Source organism: Aotus nancymaae, unplaced genomic scaffold (genome assembly GCF_030222135.1).
Source record: "Aotus nancymaae isolate 86718 unplaced genomic scaffold, 86718_ANA_hifiasm-v0.15.2.pri h1tg000008l, whole genome shotgun sequence".
Taxonomy (NCBI): Eukaryota; Metazoa; Chordata; class Mammalia; order Primates; family Aotidae; genus Aotus; species Aotus nancymaae.
This window is the reverse complement of record NW_026988419.1, coordinates 1,891,646-1,914,823: the sequence shown is the minus strand read 5'-3', so window position 1 is coordinate 1,914,823 and position 23,178 is coordinate 1,891,646. Positions and strand designations below refer to the sequence as shown.

General features: G+C 41.1%; 1 protein-coding gene across 6 annotated transcripts in view; it reads left to right on the top strand.

The window, feature by feature from the left end:
- The window catches only part of GIGYF2 (GRB10 interacting GYF protein 2), a 156,244-nt gene continuing 133,066 nt past the window's right edge, over positions 1-23,178 (top strand). For 4 of the 6 annotated variants that reach the window (XM_012434100.2, XM_012434099.2, XM_012434096.2 and 1 more), the window contains exons 1-2: positions 4-82; positions 6,354-6,419. The gene's annotated coding sequence lies outside the window, so the exon portion shown is untranslated. Of the gene's footprint in view, positions 83-3,278; positions 3,342-6,353; positions 6,420-23,178 lie in introns of all 6 variants that reach the window. The other 2 variants (XM_012434097.2, XM_012434098.2) reach the window with 2 other exon arrangements.

Here is a 23,178-nt window from a genome sequence, read left to right as displayed (position 1 = left end):
CGCGTGGCGACGTGTCGGCCATCTTGTGTTGTTGAGGCTGAGGACTGACTTGGGTTCTGAGACTCCCTGTCCCGGACCGCAGGTAACCAGCCATTCCATGTAGCTCCCCTGCCCGGCTCTGCCCCGCGCCCCGGCCCCGCCGCGGCGTCCCGGGCCGCCCGTGCCTCTGACCCGCGCTTGCGTCCCCCCCGCTCCTGCCCGAGCCGGCTCGGCCGCATGGACACCCACAGGCCGCTCCGGCCGGCTTGGGCCGTCAGGCGACGGGACAGGTCAGGTGCAGGGCCGGAGGGAGCCTCCTCCTGGGCGAGGGGCGCTGAGGGCCCTGGCGCGTCACGGCCGCGGGGAGCCGAGGAGCCCCTCGGCCAGGGTCTCTTGGCATTGCTAGGGGAGCAGAACAAGGCAGGAGGGTGGTGGGGCAGTCAGGCCGGCTTGCTCGGAGCCCGAGGGCTTGCCTTCCTCTGCCTATTTCTGCGGGCCAGTCACCCGCCCAGCCTCGGGGTGCCCCGGTAACAGCTGCTGCGGTCAGACAGCTGCTCCTGCCTGCTCCCCTGTCCACACCTGGCCCCTGGGAGGTGCGCTTCTGCCTTCCCCACGGAGCATCTGGACGGAGGCAACTCCTTCGTTGGCGAGAGTACTGGGTCTGGACCAGGCCTAAGGCGAGGTGGAGCCACCATGATCGGAACCTTGGGACTGAGGCTGGGAAAGTAGAGCCCAGGGCAGGTTTGGGGACCCAAATGTTCACATCAGGTTGAAATAGGCATTAACCTTAAGTGTCAGCAGTTTCCAGAACCACTCTAAATACTTGTTTTGCGACTGAAACATAAATCAAGCGAACAGGGGATGGAGTCATAAAAGAAGCGGAGTTTCTTTCATGACCGTGTTTGAGAAGCGATAACGTTGCTTTGCAGTTAGTTATCTAGTACTGTGTTTTTTATTTTGTTTTCATTTTCCTGCAAGTCAGAGCACTTAAACACATGTAGTCTCTCTGTAAGAAAGGTAAGTATTCCAGTTTAACTTGCAAGAAGTTGAGTATGAGGCCAGAACCTGTGAACAACTTCTATCTAGTGCTGTATACCTTGAATTAAGGCAGTTTTGAGTCCCAGTGTTGTGTTTGGGGAAGGTATTCTTTCCTTATATAGTATTTCCTTTTTAGAATCAAATGACTTCCTAGATTAGAAGAAAAAAATTGTCATTCTTTCTGTACATTAATTTTGATCCTTCTAATACTTGTAGATTTGACCTTACAGACTTTGTCCGTTTTGCCTAGAACACAAATGCTTTCTCTCATTCATTGATGGTTTTACGTGTTTTACTAGTTGGTATAGCAGTTTTTGGCGTGCTCAAACTGGAATGTGTACTTTCCTTTTACATCAGATGTTGACATCAGAAGAGGACCCTAGAAAAGTATTTAAAAGTGGCACGTAACTGGAAAAATGTCACATGGTCTTTCTTTTGAAATTTAACATCAAGGAATACACTGGTGGTGGTAGTGATTCACTAGAAAGGAGAGGCTTCATTCCTTTTTGTTACCTGACAAAGTATTTGAGAGTCTTGGGGACGGAGAAGGGACCATGTGCTTTCGTTCATTCATTTATTCATTCATGCATTCATTTATTTGACAGATACCCTATTGAGCATTTACTACACTGTTATGTGCTGAGAGCAAAACAGACCAAGTAATCCCTGTCTGTATGGAATTCATTTCTAGACAGATAAATGGGTAAAATACATGGTGTAGTGGTAAGTGAGGTGAAAGAAAAAATGAGTCAGGGAGATAGGGCAATAGCGATTTGGGGAGGGGTTAATTTTAAGTGCCCTGAGAAGGCCTTATGGAACAGTTAACATTGTAGCAAAACCCCACAGAGGTGAAGGTGCTGTTTCTTTAGCTATACAGGGGGAAGAGTGCTCCAGCAAGCTGCTAGGGAGCAGTGAGAGCAAAGACACAGACCCAAAAACTTAGTTGGGAGCGACTCAGGAGTAGACTGGGAAAAGCGTGGAGGGTAGCCTAGGCTAAGAGGCAAGGGTGAGAGGGAGACTGGTAGGAGATGTGTGTACTTACTTCTGTAGTACTAAGATGAGATGGATTATTTGCTATCCTGAATTCTTTTTCCTTGTCTCTTATGATTCTTAGATAAGGGAAATCAGATTCTGGAGATTTGGGCCAGCAGCCTCCCCAACCCCCATCCCCTATGTAATTCCCTTCTCCACCCCTATTTGGAAAAATTTAGGATGCTCAAATATTTCAGGAAATTATAATGAATTATCTTTCTCAAAAGTAAACGTTTTAAAATGAAATTGATGATAAATTGCTTGAAAGTACTTTGCAAAAGCAGTTGCCTTCTAAGAAGGGGGATATTTGGAAATTTCAGGATATTTGAAAATGTAGGGAAATGAGAAATTTTCCTTTGACATTTAGACACATAATTAAAGAACATAACCAGGTGGAAAGGTGGAATCAGTGTCGTAACTCAAATTATCCTTAATCTGGTTAGTAAAGAATTTCTGTTAATACTGTGCTGTCCAGCCCAGGGACTCTTCCTATAAGTCATATGCGTATCCTTTAGAACATTTTACCCGTGTAGAACTTTTTGTGCTTTTTCATTCCTCCACTTTTACCTTTCAGACTAGTTCTCTAATTGGATACTTAATAGACATATTTTTCTTGTAAAAAACATTTTCTGATTTCCTTCCAGTTTATCTCCATATTCTTTTTACTGAGCTTTCACAAATGTCCTCTTTCATTTTAGTTCAGCTGAGGAATTTTAATATTTTGATTTTGAAATGCTTTTGCTGCTGAGAGGCATATATGAAAAACATTTTGGAGTAGGTTTGCCTCAAAATCATGAGAAGATGGAAATTACAAGGTCAGTGTGTGAATGCAACTCCTTGGCTAAAAGGGAGGCATAGTGATGGTAGTGATGAGGTAGTGTTTTAACTAATTGCTTTTCTCTCTCTTGTTTTTCTGTTGTGTTTTTGAAATGACATTTCCAAATTATAATGTCTTTGATGTCATATCAGCTCATTTGTTTTCATGACTCTGCATTTTAATACTCCATATGTGTATTCTCTTTGTTGACCTTCACATTGGAAAATGACACTATTGATAGTGATTGCTGTCTGGGAGAACCTTTTCGGGTAAAAAGACTCCTACTGTCCCTTTTATGATTGCCCTTCTAACGGATCTTTGACCTGTGCCATTTTCAAATTCTGACTGTTTGCAGTTCTCCATTAGCCCCTGCTGATTAAATTTTCCATACTTTCTGTTTTATTTCTTATAGTGGGACCAGTCTCATTAGGTTGAAACTACAGCCTATCTTGGTGTTAACCCAGGTCTCTTAGAGGCAAGTTAAATGTCCATTTTCCTTTAGTTTAAATTACCATGGTATTGTTTGGTCATTGTTGTAAAAGTCTGAACTTGGGCTTTTTTCCACTGCTTGACTCCCACTAGGGTTTTATGGTGATAAAGTCCTATGGTTTTTGCATAGGAGACTATTTTAAGAATAAAATAAACAGATATATAAAATGAAAAAGAAATAAATAGAAGTTTAAAATAAGATTAAAAAAATCCTAAGGTTTCCATTCTTTTTTAATGCCTTGAAAAATTACATCTCTTTAAAACTAGAGATTTTTATTTCATGTATACACTTGCTTATAGTTTGCATTGCAGTGTTTCTTTTTTTTTTTTGAGACGGAGTTTCGCTCTTGTTACCCAGGCTGGAGTGCAATGGCGCGATCTCGGCTCACCGCAACCTCCGCCTCCTGGGTTCGGGCAATTCTCCTGCCTCAGCTTCCTGAGTAGCTGGGATTACAGGCACGCGCCACCATGCCCAGCTAATTTTTTTGTATTAGTAGAGACGGGGTTTCACAATGTTGACCAGGATGGTCTCGATCTCTTGACCTCGTGATCCACCCGCCTCGGCCTCCCAAAGTGCTGGGATTACAGGCTTGAGCCACCGCGCCCGGCCTGCAGTGTTTCTTGACCAAATATTGTTTTTATATGTTGTTCATGCTCTCAGATGAATGAGAAATATACTAAATTAATTATGCAGAAATGTAAAGTAGATACCTTTATTGAATTGCCTATAATTTTGTGTGAGGTTAAAAGAGGAGAGAGGTTTGAAAAACAAAGAATGTTCTCTTAATTGACCAAACTTCATTTTATAAAAATATTTCAAAGTATTACCTACTTCCCTGCTTTAAATAAGGAACATAATTGTGTTTTCTTGTTAACTCTGGGTTTCATTAACTTAAGCTTAATTAATTATTATTATTTTTTGAGATGGAATCTCACTGTGTTGCCCAGGCTGCAGTGCAGGGGCCCAATCTCTGTTCACTGTGGCCTGTGATAGAGAGCAAGACCTTGTCTCCTGGGAGGTCGAGGTTGCAGTAAGCTGTGATTGCACCTCTGAGCCGTTCAGTCACGGCTCACTGCAACCTTGACCTCCCAGGCTCAAGCCATCCTCTCACCTCAGCCTCCTAAGTAGCTGGAATTACAGGTCCACACCATCACATCTGGCCAATATTTTTTATAGAGGTGGGGTCTCACTATGTTGCCAAGGCTGGTCTTAAACTTGTGGCCTAAAATGATACCCCCACTTCAGCCTCCCAAAATGCTGAGATTATAGGCCAGAGCCACTGCTCCCCACCAAGTAATTTGAGAAAGTCACATCCACCTCTGATTTAATTATGCAAAAAAAGTAGCCATGTTATAATGTCCAAAGGTCATCCAACTTTACTCCCAGAACTGTGTATTTTTTTTGAGGGCAGGAGGAAAGGGAAGGAGGAATGAATAATAAACTCATCTATGGCTGGGTGCAGTAGTTCACACCTATAATCCCAGCACTTTGGGAGGTTGAGGTAGGAGGATCAGTTGAGCCCAGGAGTTAGAGACCCCCATCTCTAAAAAAGATTTTTAAAAATTAGCTGAGTGTGCTGCACACACCTATAGTCTCAGCTGCTCAGGAGGTTAAGGCTGGAGGATTGCTTGAGCCCAGGAAGTCAAAGCTACAATGAATTCTGATTACACCACTACACTCTAGCCGAGGGAACAAAAGTAAGACCCCATTTTGAAAATAACTGGCCAGGCACAGTGATTCATGCCTGTAATCCTACACTCTGGGAGGCCGAGGTGGACAGATCACTCGATGTCAGGAGTTCGAGGCCAGCCTGGCCAGCATGGTGAGATCCCATGTCTACTAAAAATACAAAAATTAGCTGAATGTGGTGGTGCACACTTGTAATCCCAGTTACGCAGAAGGCTGAGGCAAGAGAATCGCTTGAACCCAGGAGGCGGAGGTTGCAGTGAGCTGAGTGACACTGCACTCCAGCCTGAGTGACAGAGTGAGATTCTGTCTCAAAAGAAAAAAATAATGTCTATCTGTCTAGTTGCTTTTCTAGTTAATGAAATTGTCAACTTTTATTGTTAATTATTGTTCTTTGACTTGTTAATAGCAGCAAAGTATTATTTGATTTTAGCCAAGAAACTACTTGAAAATATTATACGTCAATTCACTTGGAATATCACCAACTTGTGGATTTTTAAGATACTATCCCAACAGAGCATTAAAGGCAGGTTGTGATTTCGCAACTGAAATTACACTTGGAGCTTTGCTCCCTGGACATTTTGGCAATGATCATGTTTCTAAGGGATTAGTGATTATTTGGGTAGGATGCATATTGCTGTGATGTGGCTTTTGTTTTTTTGTTAGATATATTTTATTTTTTATTTTTTTGAGACAGGGTCTCACTCTGTCACCCAAGGTGGAGTACAGTGGTGCAATTGCGGCTCACTGCAGCTTTGACCTCCCTAGGCTCAGGTGATCCTCCTGCCTCAGCCTCCTGAGTAGCTGGGACCATAGGCATGTGTCACCATGCCTGGCTGATTTTTCTGTTTTTTTTGTAGAGATGGAGTTTTGCCATGTTGCCCAGGCTGTTCTTGAACTCCTGGGCTCAATCGATCTACCTGCCTCAGCCTCTCAAAGTGTTAGGATTATAGGAATGAGCCACTGTGCCTGGCAGTAGGTTTTAAAAGTTAATATCAAGTCCCTATAATAGGGTTTTGAATAAAAACCCTAAATAATCACTTCCCTGAAACCCTATGGAGGTGTTCATTTGTCAGCTTCATAAGAATCACTTGGGACTTTTGTTAAATATAGTTTTCCAGTTCCACTGTAGAGCTACTGAGGCTTTCTAGATGTTAGGGAATCTAGTTTATAAATACACCAGGTGATCTAATCTTTTAACCAGGTTTGCAAGCCATTTTCTGCAAAGTATACTCATGATGAAAAGTTGTGCTTTTAAAGTTTCCTAAGAGGTTGCTGGGTGATTTATATTAATATTTTTATTATTTACAGTGTTAAAAGGATCTGAACAAAGTCTGCTCAAATCTCCTGCTGTGAACCAGCAGAATTTTTGAACAGGTAAGTGTGGAAGGGAAGCACAGAGCCTGAGGGCTTTTGCAAATAGGTGATTTCTGCTTTTAGGTTTCAGTTACTTTTGCCCCATTATTTCTCCTGAGGTTTTGGGTAGTGAGTAGAAACTTCTTCCCTGGTACCTGTCAGATCCTTTATGAACAATAAGAGTAACATACCTTTCTGCATCGATCCTGGTATGAATTTGTGTCTTAAACTGTCATAATAATTTTTTGTTGGCAAGAAACAAGGAGGAATGCTTTGGAGGTGGGGTACCGTAAAGAAAGAGCAGTTGACTTCATGAGGGACGTGAACCAGAAACTGGGAAGCTTTCAGGAGCCATAGTACTTGTAGATAGCACTTTTGTGCCACCTGGCCAATGTCCTCTCTTGTCCCTTTTTGTCCTGTTTTAGTTGTGTTTGTGCAGTCTGGCTTTTCCTGCTTTAACAAACACATGGTAGCAAAGGGCCACTTAATTCTTGGAGCCACTTATGAACTTAAGCTCTAGTGCCAGTAGCCAACTGATTGCTAGCAGTGTCTACATTTCAGATTCTTTGGAGAGGGGAAATTTGACTGGTTAAACTTGGTTCAGTTCTCTGTCATTGATCAAATTAGTTATGGACATGAGGTTGGAGTCTAGAAGTGCAAACACAGCTGAAAGGTCTCCCTCCTAATGGTGGGGCAGGTCTCAGAGAAGGTAAAATGGTGGCTGTTCTAGGCATACTCCCAGAGAAGCTTCTAGATATTTTTCCATTTCTAGCATTCCAGAAAAATGTCCTGTGTGTAACTTTGCACACACAGGACATTTTGTTTTGTCTGTTGTAAAGGGTTAACATATATGCCTATCTATCTTTTGGTGAATGAGGCCAGTGGAACTCACCAAGCATACTTGTTGAAATTTATTAGTGCTTTTTTTTTTTTTTAAAGACAGAGTCTTGCTCTGTTGCCCAGGCTGTAGTGCAGTGATGAGATGTCAGCTCACTGCAGCTTTTGCCTCCTCGGTTCAAGTGATTCTCGTGCCTCAGCCTCCTGAGTAGCTGGGATTACAGGTATTCGCCACCACACTCAGCCAATTTTTAGTAGAGATGGAGTTTTGTTGTGTTGGCTAGGCTGGTCTTGAACTTCTAGGCTCAAGTGATCCACCCACCTCGGCCTCACAAAGTGCTGGGATTACACGTGTGAGCCACCATTCCTGGACTTCTTAGTGCACTTTTTTAACAAAAGTTCTTGATTTTGGAGGTTCAGAGGAATGGCTGAGTGAAGGTTTAGCAAGCAGACATAAGCAAAGGAGAAGCTTCATGTGGAAAAATTCATTGGTTATTTACTTTACATTGATTGTTTTTTATACATTTTAATTTCTGTGTACTTTTTATAGTATTAAGCTACACTTGAGTATTAGGAAGCCATATAGAATTTGAAAGGTTGACTCTATTCACGTTATTAGAGTAGTAATGGGGATTGTCACTTTTGGGAAAGGATCAGTGAGACAGTATAAACTTTTGAAATGATACGTTTTTGTATTCTAGATAATACTGAAGCAAACTTTTTAATACAACATTTTGAAATCCTGTTTATTTTTTAAATTTTTAAAATTTATTTTGAGACAGAGTTTTGCTCTCGTTGCTCAGGCTGGAGTGCAGTGGTGCAGTCTCAGTTCACTGTAACCTTCACCTCTTGAGTTCAAGTGATTCTCTTGCTTCAGCCTCCCAAGTAGCTGGGATTATAGGCATGCGCCACCATGCCTAGCTAATTTTGTATTTTTTGTAGAAACGAGGTTTTTCCATATTGGTCAGGCTGGTCTTGAACTCCCGACTTCAGGTGATCTGCCTGTGTCAGCCTCCCAAAGTGCTGGGATTACAGGCATGAGCCACCGCGCCCAGCCTTTATTTTTATTTTTTGAGAGGGAGTTTCGTTCTTGTTGCCCAGGATGGAGTGCAGTGGCACCATCTTGGCTCACTTCAACCTCTGACTCCTGGGCTCAAGCAGTTCTCCTGCCTCAGCCTCCTGAGTAGCTGGGATTACAGGTGTGCATCACCACAGCCGGCTAATTTTTTGTATTTTTAGTAGAGATGGGGTTTCACCATGTTGGCCAGGCTGGTCTTGAACTCCTCACCTCAGGTGATCCGCCCGCCTCAGCCTCCCAAAGTGCTGGGATTACAGGCATGAGCCACTGTGCCTATTAATTTTTGTTTGTAGCTCATATATACTTGGCAACATCTAATTGCTTAACTAATACTTGATTACTTAAATTTTGTTGTATTAGCATATCTAGATTTTTGATGCAAAGGCTAGAAATCACTAATAAAAGTGGTTTATTACAGAGTGATATATCTAATGACAGCCCACGAATGTGACTTAATGAGACTTTTTTCACCCAGGGTTGTTTTTAGCAGATTGGAGCTGAATTCATTTTTAAGGTGGAAGAGTTCTTTCTCATATTGTACTTTTTCTTAAATCTGGATGTTGACATAAGACATATTCAGAGCTTTGTGAGATTTAAAAAGATTTCTGCATAATTTGTGTAAAATTTTTAGAGGAGCTGGGCGCAATGTGGCTCACATCTGTAATCCCAGCACTTTAGGAGGTTGAGACTGGAGGATGACTTGAGCCCAGGAGTTTGAAACTAGTTTGGAAAACATAGGGAGGTCACATCTCTACAAAAATAAAAAAGTCTGGCCGGGTACGGTGGCTCATGCTTGTAATCCCAGTACTTTGGGAGGCCAAGGCAGGCGGATCATTTGAAGTCAAGAGTTCGAGACCAGCCTGGCCAACATGGTGAAACCCCGTCTCTACTGAAAATACAAAAATTAGCCGGCTGTGGTGGTGCACACCTGTAATCCCCGCTGGTCAGGCGGCTGAGACAGGAGAATCTCTTGAACCTGGGAGGTGGAGGCTGCAGTGAGCTGTGATTGAGCCATTGTACTCCAGCCTGGGTGACAGAGCAAGACTCCATCTCAATCAATCAATAAAAAGTCAGCTTTACATTGTGGTTCATGCCTGTGGTCCCAGTTACTTGGGAGGCTGAGGTTGGGGGATCCCTTGGGTCTGGGAGTTTGAGGCTGCACTGAGCCGTGATTGCACCAGTGCATTCCTACCTGGGTAACAGAGCGAGACCTTGTCAGGATAACATTGGCTTATGGTAAGGTTATCAAATGATGTGGCAATGTTGATGGCACTGTAACTTTTCCTAAAATAGTTCATTTTTGCTAATTTTATTCTTTTCACTGAAAGGGAGAAGGAGAAGGAGAAGTGTTTATGTTTTGTTCAGAAACAGTAGGAAGAATGATAGTAACAGCAGTACATTTTCTTTCCGTAGTGATATTGTGGCTAGTATGTTCTTTGGGAACAAAGCACCTTTTATTCAAGCTCTCCTGGGCCTGGAGGAAGTCTTGGGAGCTGTGGTCTCTTCAGCATTGGTCCTTTGGTTATGCAGACTAACAAGGAATTGGCAGAAATTTGTGAGGTTTAAAATTCCTCCTGTACAACAAGAATTTAGTTGTACACACTGACAAGGAATTGTCTTGGTACTTTTTACTTGATAAATCAAGGCTTAGGTCTTGAAAACTGGCCATATCCAGGGGCTCTCATGATCAGTTTCTTGTGAATTGATGTGTGGTACTGCCCAAACCATGGCCAAGTGTCTTCAGAGTAACTAGATTAACAGCCATCCTGCAAGATCAGTGAATCAGAGAGCCTTACTGTAGTTCTGGAATCTGATCCTCTTCTTCAGCCTTTTGTATTACTTCTACCATTGGGATTTTTTCTGTTGTTGAGACAGAGTTTGTTTTGCCCAGGCTGGAGTGAAGTGGTGCCATCTTGGCTTACTGCAGCCTCCACCCCGCTGGGTTCAAGTGATTGTCCTGCCTCAGCCTCCTGAGTAGCTGGAATTATAGGCACACGCCACCACGCCTAGCTAATTTTCGTATTTTTAGTAGAGACGGGGGTTTCACCATGTTGACCAGGCTGGTCCTGAAATCTTGACCTCAGGTGATCCACCCTCCTTAGCCTCCCAGAGTGCTAGGATTATAGGTGCAAGCAACTGCACCCAGCCCATTTTAATTTTTAAAAGTTTTTTTAGAGACCAGGCACAGTGACTCACTCCTGAGCACTTTGGAAGGCTGAGGTGAGTAGATCACAAGGTCAAGAGTTTGAGACCAGCCTGGCCAACATGGTGAAACCCCATCTCTACTAAAAAAAATACAAAAAATTAGCCAGGCATGGTGGCATGTGCCTGTAATCCCAGCTATTCAGGAGGCTGAGGCAGGAGAATCGCTTGAACCCTGGAGGTGGAGGGTGCAGTGAGCCAAGCTGCACTCCAGCCTGGGCGACAGAGCAAGATTCCATCCTGGGGGAAAGAAACGTATTTTGTAGAGATGAAGTCTTACCATGTTGTCCAGGCTGGTCTTGAACTCTTGGGCTTAAGTAGTCCTCCTGCCTTGGCTTCCTAAAGTGCTGGGATTACAGATGTGAGCCACTGTGCCTGGGCTCTAGCTAATTTTTAAAAATTAGAAATGGCGGGTCTCACCATGTTACCCAGGCTGGTTTAGAACTAGCCTCAAGCAGTCTCCTACCTTGGCCTCCTAAAGCGTTTGAGATTACAGGTATCAACTACCATACCAGCCATCTTTGTGAATTTTGAATAGACATGTCAGTGAGTTCTATTTGTGGGTCTTTTATCTTAAAACAACTTTTTAAACCCGGCAAATATTTGAATGTTTGCCTTATGCCAGGTGCTGGACTAGCCTTGGTGGTTGAGCAAAGCACATGCTGTTCTATTTTCATGGGCCTTACAGCCTAATGAGAGAGGCAGTCAAACAATCATTTAAGTAAAATCCAAAATGTGAAAAGTCTTTCTGTACTTGGAAAAGGTACAGTTTGAAAACACTGGATACTTTTTTTTTTTCTTTTTGGAGACGGAGTTTCACTGGAGCGCAATGGTGCAATTGTGGCTCACTGCAATCTCCACTTCCCGGCTTCAAGCGATTCTCCTGCCTCAGCCTCCCAAGTAGGTGGGATTGCAGGTACTTGTCACCATGCCTGGCTAATTTATTGTATTTTTAGTACAGACAGAGTTTCACCATGTTGGCCAGGCTGGTCTAGAACTCCTGACCTCAGGTGATCCACTCACCTCGGCCTTCCAAAGTATTGGGATTACAGGCATGAGCCACCGTGCCCGGCCAGATCTTGGTATTCTTATTGTTTGCCCTTTGATATGCTCTCTAGGGTATGTATGTATGTATGTATGTATGTATGTTCTAAGTTTATGTGTTTCTTATTTGTCAACTTTTTTTTTTTAAGACAGCATCTTGGTCTTTTTAAAAACCCAGCCTAGAGTGTGATGGCGCAGTCTTTGCTCTCTGAAACCTTTGCCTCCTGGGGTCAAGTAATCCTGCCACCTCTACCTCCTGGCTAGCTGGGACTCCAGGCGTGTGCCACCATGCCTGGCTAATTTTTTTTTTTTTGTATTTTCTTGTAGAGACAGGGTTTCACCATTTTTTCTTCTTACTCTGTGATAGATGTTAATCAACTTTTTGATCTTAGGACCTCTTTACCCTCTTAAAAGTTATTGAGGGCCCCAAAGAGCTTTTGTTTTTTTAGTTATATCTATCTGTTTATCATATAAAGAAATTTAAAAAGTATTAGTTCATTTAAATATAACAAACTCATTACATGCTAACAAATATATTTTTAATATGACATACCTGTTTTCTAAAACATTTCTAAAAATCTGGTGATAAGATTGGCATTGTTTTACCTTTTTACAAATTTCTTTTATGTCTTGCTTTATAGAAGGCAACTGGGTTATATTGGCTTTTGCATTCAGTCTGTTTCTGTTTATTATTTCGGTTGAAGTATATGAAGGAAATTTATCCTCACAATGATATGTATATAGTTGCAACAGAGAATTTTAATAGCTTACAGATAATTACAGATATTCTTTGATCCTACAGTAAAATTTGACCAGCAGTGTTTGCGTGTGTGTATGTGTGTGTGTGTGTGTGTGTGTGTGTGTGTTTAATTTTTATCGCTTTAACACTGGGTAACCAAGTAGTTTTTTTTTTAAACATTAGTTGTAATGTGAAATCCGAGTATATCAATAAATTGTTTGACCTCTGTAAATATAAAATCTATTGGTCTATCTTCCATGTTGAATGAATATTTTACATTATACAGTATCAAAAAATCACTTTCATCGAAATCAGCACCTATCAGAAAAGCCTTTAAGTGTTGGAAAACTGTCTAACTCATGGTGACAAATAGAAACTTTCCAAAATTCTAGTTTTTGCTTGAAAGGTCAAATTTTATAACTGGCAACAGGTACTCTGAATTGTTTTTCTTGAAGTGACAGTCTCATTCATTTTGAAAAAAATGCCTGCTACATACTCAAGTCTAGACAGCCGTATTGTGTGCAGCTGTTCTTTCAAGTCAAAATTATGTTCTGTGAAAAAAAGCAGCTAGTTGAGCTTGTAACCCAAAACAGTTGCATTAAGTGTCATTCTTCATGATTTTGATATGCGGTAGAAATGCATTATTTCCCATTTTGTCATGTAGAATATTAAAAAGATGTGTTCCTAGGGATCAAGATTAATACAATTAATAATTTTTACTGCCTCATAATGGGCATTCTTAATAAAAGTGGCTCTTTTCTTCTGTGAGTGCATGCCAAAAGGCAGTGAAGAATACAGTGACTGCTGGTATAGTTTGTTGTAATTAACTTCATGCTGTGGTGCCAGCAGTTTTACCCATCACTGCACAGTCTTTGCAAGTGTCAACACATTGAAAAATGTAAATAATATTTTAGTTTTTGCAGTAGAAAATTTTCAGACTAGCAAATAAGATCACAATAGTATTTTATAATAGTAGTATTATGAAAATCCATCATGGATGCCCCTGAAAGAGTTTGGAGGTCCATAGATTTTACTTTGTAAACTGCTGCTTTGAGGAGTGGAACAGTTTTCAATGTTACATTTATATATGTTACATTGTTTTTTTTAAAAAGCGATTTAAAAAATAAATGTTTGGGTCAGTCTCAGTGGCTCATGCCTATAATCCTAGCACTTAGGGAGGCCAAGGTGGGCGGATCACGAAGTCAGGAGTTGGAGACCAGCCTGACCAACATGGTGAAACCCCATCTCTACTAAAAATACAAAAATTAGCTAGGCGTGGTGGCGCACACCTGTAACCCCAGCTACTCAGGAGACCGAAGCAGGAGAATCACTTGAGCCCAGGAGGTGGAGGTTGCAGTGAGCCAAGATCACACCACTGTACTCCAGCCTGGACAATAGGGCGAGATTCCATCTAAAAAAAAAAAAACTGTTTGAAATTGAAATTAGAGTAAACATATCACTGAAGATTTTTAGATATTACTGAGAGTTTTTAGTGCTGAATACATAAGAATTTGTTTATAAGTTAGAATGAGTTATAATTTTGTGCTATGAAGAAAATGTTCTATGAACCTCTACCATTCAGTACTGTAACTGCTAGCCACTTGTTTCTGTTGAGCACTTGAGATGTTACTAGCTGGTGTGACTGAAGAATTGCAATTTTAAAAAATGTAGAAAAACCTTAACTTTATTTTTTGAGATGGAGTCTTGATCTGTTGTCCAGGCTGGAGTGCAGCGGCACAATCTGTGTTCCCGGCAACCACCACCTCCTGGGTTCAAGCTATTCTCCCGAATAGCTGGGATTACAAGCTTCCTGCCACCATGCCCAGCTAATTTTTTGTATTTTTAGTAGAGACGGGGTTTCACCTTGTTGGTGAAGCTGGTCTTGAACTCCTGACCTCAAGTTATCAGCACTCGTTGGCCTCCCAAAGTGCTGAGATTACAGGCATGAACCACTGGGCCCAGCCTTAACTTTTTAATTGTAACTTTAAAAGAAAAAGAATAGGCTTTAGTTTTTAGAACAGTTGTAGATTTACAGAAAATTGAGAAGATAATGCAGAATTCCTGTTAATTAACATTTTACATTACTGTGGTACATTGTTATAATTAATAAACTAATATTGATACATTGTCATTAATTCAAGTCCATCATTTATTTACATTTCCTTAATTGTATCTAGTATCTTTTTCTGTTTCAGAATTCCATTCACGATGCCACATTATATCTAGTCATGCATTTTTAGGCTTCTCTTAGCTATGGGAGTTTTGCTGACTCCTTGTTTTTGATGACCTTGACAAGTTTGAGGAGTACCAGTCAAGTTATTTTCTAAAATGCCTCTCTTTCATGAAAGAATTTTTTTCATTTTTTTTTCATGATTAGACTGGGGTTATGAATTTTTAGAGGAAGATCACGAAGTGCCATTTTCATCGTATCAAGAGAACATATGTCAGCATGATTTATCATCCTTGATGTTGACCTTCATACTTTGTTAGGTTTGTCCACTGTAAAGTTATTCTCCCTGGTGCCCTTGAGGAACTGATTTTAAAATTTTAGTTAATCTTAATTTAATTTTACATAGCCACATGTGGCTAATAGGTGCTGTGTCCGTAGTACAGTTGTAGATAATATTCTTCAGTTATAACTCTTAGCTAAAATTTTATTTAACATCTATTTCAATACCTTTAAAGAAAGGCAATTTAACATACAAGAAATATTAAAGCTTAGTCTTGGGATACATTGCGTTTTGGGGGTTGCAGTCTGTTTACTTTTAGTAACTTTAGTCTTTTTTAAAAATAATTTTTCTGAGGTATAATTTACATATAAAATACCTTCATTTTAAGTATACTCATTAAGTGTATATTTTCATGAGTTTTCAAAAATGCACACACTAGTGTAACTGTCACTGTAATCAAGATATGTATCATTTTCATTATCTCCGGAAGTTTCCCCCAGCTTCTTTGTGGTCATTTTTCCTCTCCCACCACTGTTCTGTTTTCTGTGACTATTGATTAATATTTGTGTCTTCTAGAATTTCATGTAAATGGAAATTATGTTTAGATCTGACATCTTTTTTTTCCCCCTTTTTAATACTTTTATGTTCAGGGGTACATGTGCAGGTTTGTTACATAGGTAAACGTGTGCCATGGGGGTTTGTTGTATAGATTAATAACTATTAGTTATTTTTCCCGATCCTCTCCCTCCTCTCACTCCTCACCCTCCACCCTCTGAGAGGCCTCAGTGTGTGTTGTTTCCCTGTATGTGTCCATTTGTTCTTATTATTTAGCTCTTACTTTGAAGAACATGTGGTATTTGGTTTTCTGTTTCTGCATTGGTTTGCTAAGGGTGATGGTCTTGAGCTCCATCCATGTCCCTGCAGAGGACATGATCTTCTTCTTTTTTATGATTGCAGGGTCTGGCATCTTTTGCTTAACATAATTATGTGTGATTCATCCATGTTGTTGCATGCAAATAGTTTGTTTTTTAATGCCAAGAATATTCTAAGGTATGACTTTACAGTATTTGTTTATAACATTATTTATGAACATTTGGATTGTCCTCAGTTTTGGGCAATTTGAAGTAAAGCTGACCTTAATTTCATGGCATAGGTAATGATTTAGAATTGTATTTGGGTTGCAGTGTTTATCACAATACTGTAAATTAGAAATTTAAATTCCTATTAGGAATGAGAAAAGCCAGCAGAGTATCTATAATTTTTTTGAAGATATGCCATAGAAAGGATAATTCACGTAGAAATAATGTTTTGTAAAGTTTCATGTACAGTGTATGGGCCAGGTAGATATAGACAGTTTCTTGGACTTTTGTTGACTTTTTGGGGGAAAAAAAGTTTTTGGTTAGTTCCTTAGGTTAAATTTTTAGTACTAAAGTGAATAATTGACGCCTAAGTTTGCTTCATGAAGTTTTGTCATCAGTAAATGTGTTAACAGATCATATTTTAAAAATTACTCAAAAATGTTTGCATATTTATTAGTGAAGAGATTTAGTATTGCCAGATGAGATGGATGCAGAAGGAAAAGGGTGTTTTCTGCCATAATAGATGGGAGAAGAATTTCCCTTTTTTTTTTAACCTTAAAATTTGTTTTAAATCAAGTTAATGTTGAAAGAGTGATAACTTTCTATGACATTTATATTGGAACTATAAAAATACTGGCCTGGCACAGTGGCTCACACCTGTAATCCCACCATTTTGGGAGTCTGAGGCGGGCGGATTGCCTGAGCTCAGGAGTTCGAGACCAGCCTAGGCAACACAGGGAAAGCCTATCTCTACTAAAATACAAAAAATTAGCCGGACATGGCAGTGTGCACCTGTAGTCCCAGTTACTCAGGAGGCTGAGGCAGGAGAATTGCAATAACCCGCGAGGTGGAGTTGGAGTGAGCTGAGATTGTGCCACAGCACTCCATCCTGGGCAATAGAGTGAGACTCTGTCTCAAAAAATAAATTATTTCAACAGGCCAAGCCTATGCTTTTTGTGATAATTAAAATATATTTTGTTATAAATTAATAAAAGAATATTATTGCAAGTTATGAGAGGACAAATCATTAATTTCACCTCTAATATTCCTTTGTCTTGTGTTCTTTTTGCCTCTTTTTAGACATATGTGTAACTATACTGTGTGCAGATGTTACTATAGCTGTCTTTTGTTGAGTGAATGTGCCGCTTTTACAAGATTGCTTCAATCTTTTACTATTATTATAAGTGATGTGGGTCCCCCTCATGTTTGGACTTTTCCTCTTCATCTTCTTACTTAGCTGTTTTCTGACATTTGAAAAAAAAAGCATTTGGAGACCTACATTCTTTTTCCTAGTGAATGAGTCTTGCTTCATTTTAATGTAGACCTCGTTATGGTCTTAGGAGCTGACAAATTTGAAGATTATTTTATCAAGGTAATGGTGTTTTTTGTTTTGTTTTGTTTTTTGCGACAGAGTCTCCCTCCATCATTCTGGCTGGAGTGCAGTGGCATGATCTCGACTCATTACAACCTCCACTCCCGGGTTGAAGCAATGCTCATGCCTCTGCCCTCCCTCTAGCTGGGATTGCAGGTGTGTGCCACTGCACCTGGCTAATTTTTTTTTTTTTTTTTTTTTTTTGCATTTTTAGTAGAGATGGGGTTTCACTATGTCAGCCAGGCTGGTCTTGAACTCCTGGCCTCATGTGATCTGCCCACCTTGGCCTCCCAAAGTGCTGGGATTATAGGCATGAGCTACCACGCCTGGCTGGTGTTTTTGTTGTTGTTGTTGTTGATGATGTTGTTTTTAATGGCCAAAATTTAAGCAGGAAATGAATTTAATATGTTATCAGAGGATGTTCATTTGAAATAGTTTAGATAGTTTTGTTTCATGCTCACTGAAGTTTTTTTGATACAGGGACTGTATCCCAGGCTGGAGTGTAGTGTCATGATCCCAGCTCACTGCAGCCTCAACCTCCTGGGCTCAGGTGATCCTCCCACTTCAGCCTCCCCAGTAGCTGGGATCACAGGCATGCACCACCACACCCAGCTAATTTTTGTTGTTGTTGTTTTTTTTTGTAGAGTTGAGATTTTGCTGTGTTGCCCAAGCTGGTCTCAAACTCCTGGGCTCAAGTGATCTACTTGCCTTGGCCTCCCACAGTGCTGGGATTACAGTCGTGAGCCACTATGCTTGGCCTTGAAGTATTTGTAATTGCTAAACCATGTATCGTTTATTTAACCTTTATTAAAAATAACTGGAGCTGGGTATAGTAGCCCACACCTGTAATCCCAGTGCTTTGGGAGGCTGAGGCAAGAGGATTGCTTGAACCCAGGAGTTTGAGTTTACAGTGGGCTATGGGCACTCCCCTGCACTCTAGCCTGTGCAACAGTGAGACACTGTCTAAGAAACAATAGTAATAATTGATATGCAAAATATGGTAAATACATGCACAGATGTGAAGTTTATAGTTCAATAAATTTTTACACATGTATATACTTTTGTAATCACCACTTAGATTATGATAGTGAACTTTTCCAGCACTCCATTTCCCTCTCCTTCCTGGTTTTTTTTTTTTTTTTAAAGAGACGAGTTCTCGCTGTGTTGCCCAGGCTGGAGTGCAGTGGCTATTCACAGGCATGATCCCATTACTGATCAGCATGGGAGTTTTGACCTGCTCCATTTCCAACCTGGGCCGGTTCACCCCTCCTTAGGCAACCTGGTGGTCCTCCGCTCCTAGGAGGTCACCATATTGATGCCGAACTTAGTGCGGACACCCAGTCGGCATAGCACACTACCACCCAGAACTCCTGGGCTCAAGGGATCCTCCCACCTCAGCCTTCCGAGTAGCTGGGAATACAGGCACGCGCCAGCGTGCCCGGCTCTCCTTCCTGTTTAGTAGTCCCTTCTTTCCACGATGAGAACTTTACTGACATCTATCACCATTTATTATCTGTTCGTCTTAGTCTGTTTGTGTTGCTATAAAGGAATACCTGAGGCTGAGTGATGTATAAAGAAAAGAGGTTTATTTGGCTCATGATTCTGTAGGCTATACAAGAAAAATCTGCTTCTAGTGAGGGCTTCAGACTGCTTCCACTCACGGCAGAAAGCAAAAGGGAGCCAATGTGTGTAGATCTCATGGTGTGAGGGGAGCAAGAGAGAATGAGGAGAGAGGTGCTAAGCTGTTTTTAACAATTAGCTCTCTTGGGAACAAATCAAGTAAGGACTCACTCATTACTGTGAGAGTGGCACCAAGGCATTTCTAAGGGATCTGCCCATAATCCAGACACCTCCCATTAGACCTCACCTCCAGCATTGGTGATCAGATTTCAACATGAGATTTGCAGGGGTCAAATAACCCAAACCATAGTACTATTCTTGAACATCACATAAAAGGAATCATACAGTATATATTCTCTTCTTTTTCTGAACATGATATCTGGGTGATTTATGCAGTATCACTTTGAGTATCAGTAATTTGTTCTTTTTATTTTTTGAGACAGTGTCTCACTCTGGTGTCCAGGCTGGAGTGCAGTGGTGCCATCTTGGCTCACTGCAACTTCACTGTAACCTCCGCCTCCTGGGTTCAAGCAGTTCTCCTGTCTCAGCCTCCCGAGTAGCTGGGATTACAGGCTCCCACCACCATGCCCAGCTAATTTTTGTATTTTAAATAGAGACAGGGTTTTGCTGTGTTGGCCAGGCTGGTCTCGAACTCCTGACCTCAAGTAATCCGCCTGTCTCAGCCTCTCACAGTGCTGGGATTACAGGTGTGAGCCACCCCTCACCCAGCTGTTTTTTTTTTTTTAATTGCATTATATGAGTATACTACAGATTGATTTGCCTGTTGATGTACATTTACAATGTTGGGCCTAATACCCAAATGTTAATTTTTGACAATTATGAATAAAGCTACCATGAATCTTTTGTCTTGCTAGAAATACAACTTCATTTCCCTTGGGTGTACGTGTAGCAGTTTGTTATGGGATTGCAGGGTAGGCATACAGTTTGGTTTAATGGATGTCGCCAATCTTTTTTGAAGTAGTTGAACTAATTTGCACTAATAAAGTTATTAATCTTCTGTTATCTTAATCCAGATCTGGCTAAAGTAAAAATCGCTGGCTGCTGTAGTGGAGACAGAACTACTGATTTGTTTAGTATGTGTGGAGAGTGCTAGGGGAGTAGGTCTTTTTCTGCTTTTGGAAAAATGTAAGTAGGGAATGGGAATGGGGGCAGATTCAGGTTCCTTGATATTCATTCTGTGTTAATCTTGTGGCAGACTATACATAGTACTGGCTGGACTCTATCCCAGATTCACCATATTTTTTCTGGGTAAATTTTACATAGCTAGGAAATAGAGATTTGTTGTAGTGCATTTTTTTTTTTTTTGAAACAGTCTCGCTCTCTTGCCCAGGCTGGAGTGCAGTGGGGCGGTCTCAGCTCACTGCAACTTCCACCTCCTGGGTTCAAGCAATTCTGCCTCAGCCTCCTTAGTAGCTGGAACTACAGGCCTGCGCCACCCGGCTAATTTTTGTATTTCTAGTAGAGACAGAATTTCACTGTGTTAGCCAGGATGGTCTCGATCTGAACTCGTTGTCCGCCCACCTTGGCCTCTCAAACTGCTGGGATTACAGGTGTGAGCCACCATGACTGGCTTTGTTTGTTTGTTTGTTTGTTTGTTTTGAGATGGAGTCTTGCTTTGTTGCCCAGGCTGGAGTTCAGTGGCGCAATCTCGGCTCACTGCGACCTCCACCTCCTGGGTTCAAGCAATTCTGCCTCAGCCTCCTGAGTAGATGGTATCACAGGTGTGAGCCACCATGACCGGCCACATAATTTTTATAATAAAGATCCAAGGGTTTTTCAAAGGTGTATATGTTTTGAGTTCTTAGTGGAGTAATGGTGGTAACTAATCCGTCTTCAAGACTTCTGGGAAGCAGTAGTCGGGAATACTTTCAAAGTGAAGGATCAAACACTGTGCTGGAATCTGACTCAACATCTGCTTTGGCTTCTCCTTGCTAATTTCACCCACATGGGACTTAATACATAGATTTGCCACCTTTTTATGTTGAAAGTGATTTCTTGAGCTCAGAAGTTGCTTGGCTTCTCTAGGCTGTGCCAGGCTGTAAGAAAATGCAGGCTAGGCTGGGCGTGGTGGCTAATGCCTGTAATCCCAGCACTTTGGGAGACTGAGGTGGGCGGATCACTTGAGGTCAGAGGTTCAAGACCAGCCTGACCAACATGGTGGAACTCCGTCTCTTTAAAAAAGAAAGAAAGAAAACGGCAGGCTGAGAAGGAGAGGTCAGAGTCTGTCTTTTTTTAATTGTAAACTCAACAATAAGAAGGACCTTGGTTGATTTCTTTCTTCTTCTGTGAAAATGTACTCACAGGCCCACAAAGTGATAGATGAGGTCCAAAAGAGGAGATGAATAGTTAAAATAAAGAGGAAGTCATGAATGATAGAAAAATATAGTTAGGAAAAGAAAAATAATTATACTAATAATCAGGTAAAATAATTTACAGTGAAGGCTAAATTTAGCTCAGTTATTTAGAAGTTGACAAAAAGACTAGCTTATTTACTCTCATGTACAAAAAGACTAGCTTAATATTTACTCTCATGTACAAGGATACAGTTTATTGAAGAAGACAACTTATTGCATAAAGAATATATTACTTGAAGTCACTTATGTGTAATTCTGAGTAATGGACAAAGTCTGAAAGAGTAGTTATGTAGAAATGCTCTCTCAGCTGTTTTTTGTTTGTTTGTTTTTGAGACAAGAATATCATTCTGTTGTCCAGGCTGGAGTGCAGTGGTGTGATCTCAGCTCACTGCAACGTCCGCCTTCTGGATTCAAGCAGTTTCCCTGCCTTAGCCTCTTGAGTAGCTGGGATTACAGGCATGAGCCACCACTCCTGGCTAATTTTTGTATTTTTAGTAGAGATGGGGTTTTGCCATGTTGGCCAGGCTGGTCTCAAACTCCTGGCCTCAGGAGATTCACCCTCCTCTGCCTCCCAAAGTGCTGGGATTACAGGCGTGAGCTACCATACCCGGCCTGTCTCAGCTGTTTTTAAGTCAAGTCTTTAAAATACGCGGATAGACCTTCGTTTGAAGTCCTTATCCCTAGAGTTGGAATAGCCAAAGAGAGAAAAGGCCAGAGGAGGAAGGAAAGACCCCAATCATCTTCTCTATCAGAGTTGCTTTCAACATGAGAAAGATAGGGTAATAGGGTGGTTTCAGAACTACCAATACTTTGCCCACATTCCTTCAGAGGCACTGTCTTTTTCTGACTCCTTCCTCAAAGGTTTGAGGGCTCCTGTCTTTCAGAGATGTGAAGACAAGTTCTCTCAGAATTCTTGAGGCCTGCTAATTCTACTATGCCATGTGTTCTTGTAATCATCTGTCATTGTCCAGAGTGAAAGTCCATCTATTTATTTATCCTTTTTTGTAGTCTTACCTTCATACCACTGAGATTTTCTTCTTCCCTTGACCCAATCTCTTGTTTAATTCCTAAGACTTTTCTCTTGAATTCTTTGAAATGTCATTTTTGTGTTAAACCTCTCAGTTGTGTTCATAAGATGTTTTTTGGCTTTCTTGTGGTAACTGAAGCCTATCTGCCCTGGTAATTTTACCTTCCCTTTAGCCCTCTGAAGTTAACAGTGGATTTTCCTGTACTGTGGTGTGTCAGGATGCTGAATCAGGGTCTTCATCCTTCTCCATTCCCAGACTGATTCTATTCCTTTATTAGGGTGGCTCTTCTGCCTAGCTTGCCTCCGTTGCTCTATGTAGTTTTTAAATATCCTTTCACACAAACATTTTCTGGTTTAGATGACAGAGCAATAGGGTCAGCTTCGCCATTTTTCCTCTATCTTCTTGCAAAACCCCCTTTCCTCTGACAGTGCACCTCTCTCTTCGCTTCGTTATTATCAGAAAAGGATCCTGTGGTCTTATTACTTGATTCTTTGTTTTTTCTTTTTCTTTCTTCTTTCTCTTTGTTTTTTCTATTTTCCTCTCTGCCATTATCCTGAGGTTACTTTAGAGTCTGTATAGCTGATCCATCCAGTCCTTCTGGGCTCCTGGTTTCTTGACTTTTACTTCCATCTCTACTAGTTCTACTAGTGCTTTCATTTTTATTCCTGCTATACTTGCTTTTTGGCATTACCAACATCTTAATTGTCAACTCTCTTCTGTTTTTACTTCCTTCCCTATAGTGCTTAAGTGCTTAAGTCACACTTTTACCAGCACCCTCCACTTTGCCTTCTTATTCTTCCCTTTACTGTGCTGACAAAACCCTAACCCTGGTTTCCTGTAGGCTCTCTGCCCCATACCCAGGCTGCTAAATTGGACAATGAAGCCCACAACCATGCAGATTAGCTTCCCTCTTGTGTTAGTCCATTTTCCTACTGATGTAATGAACTGCCTGAGAC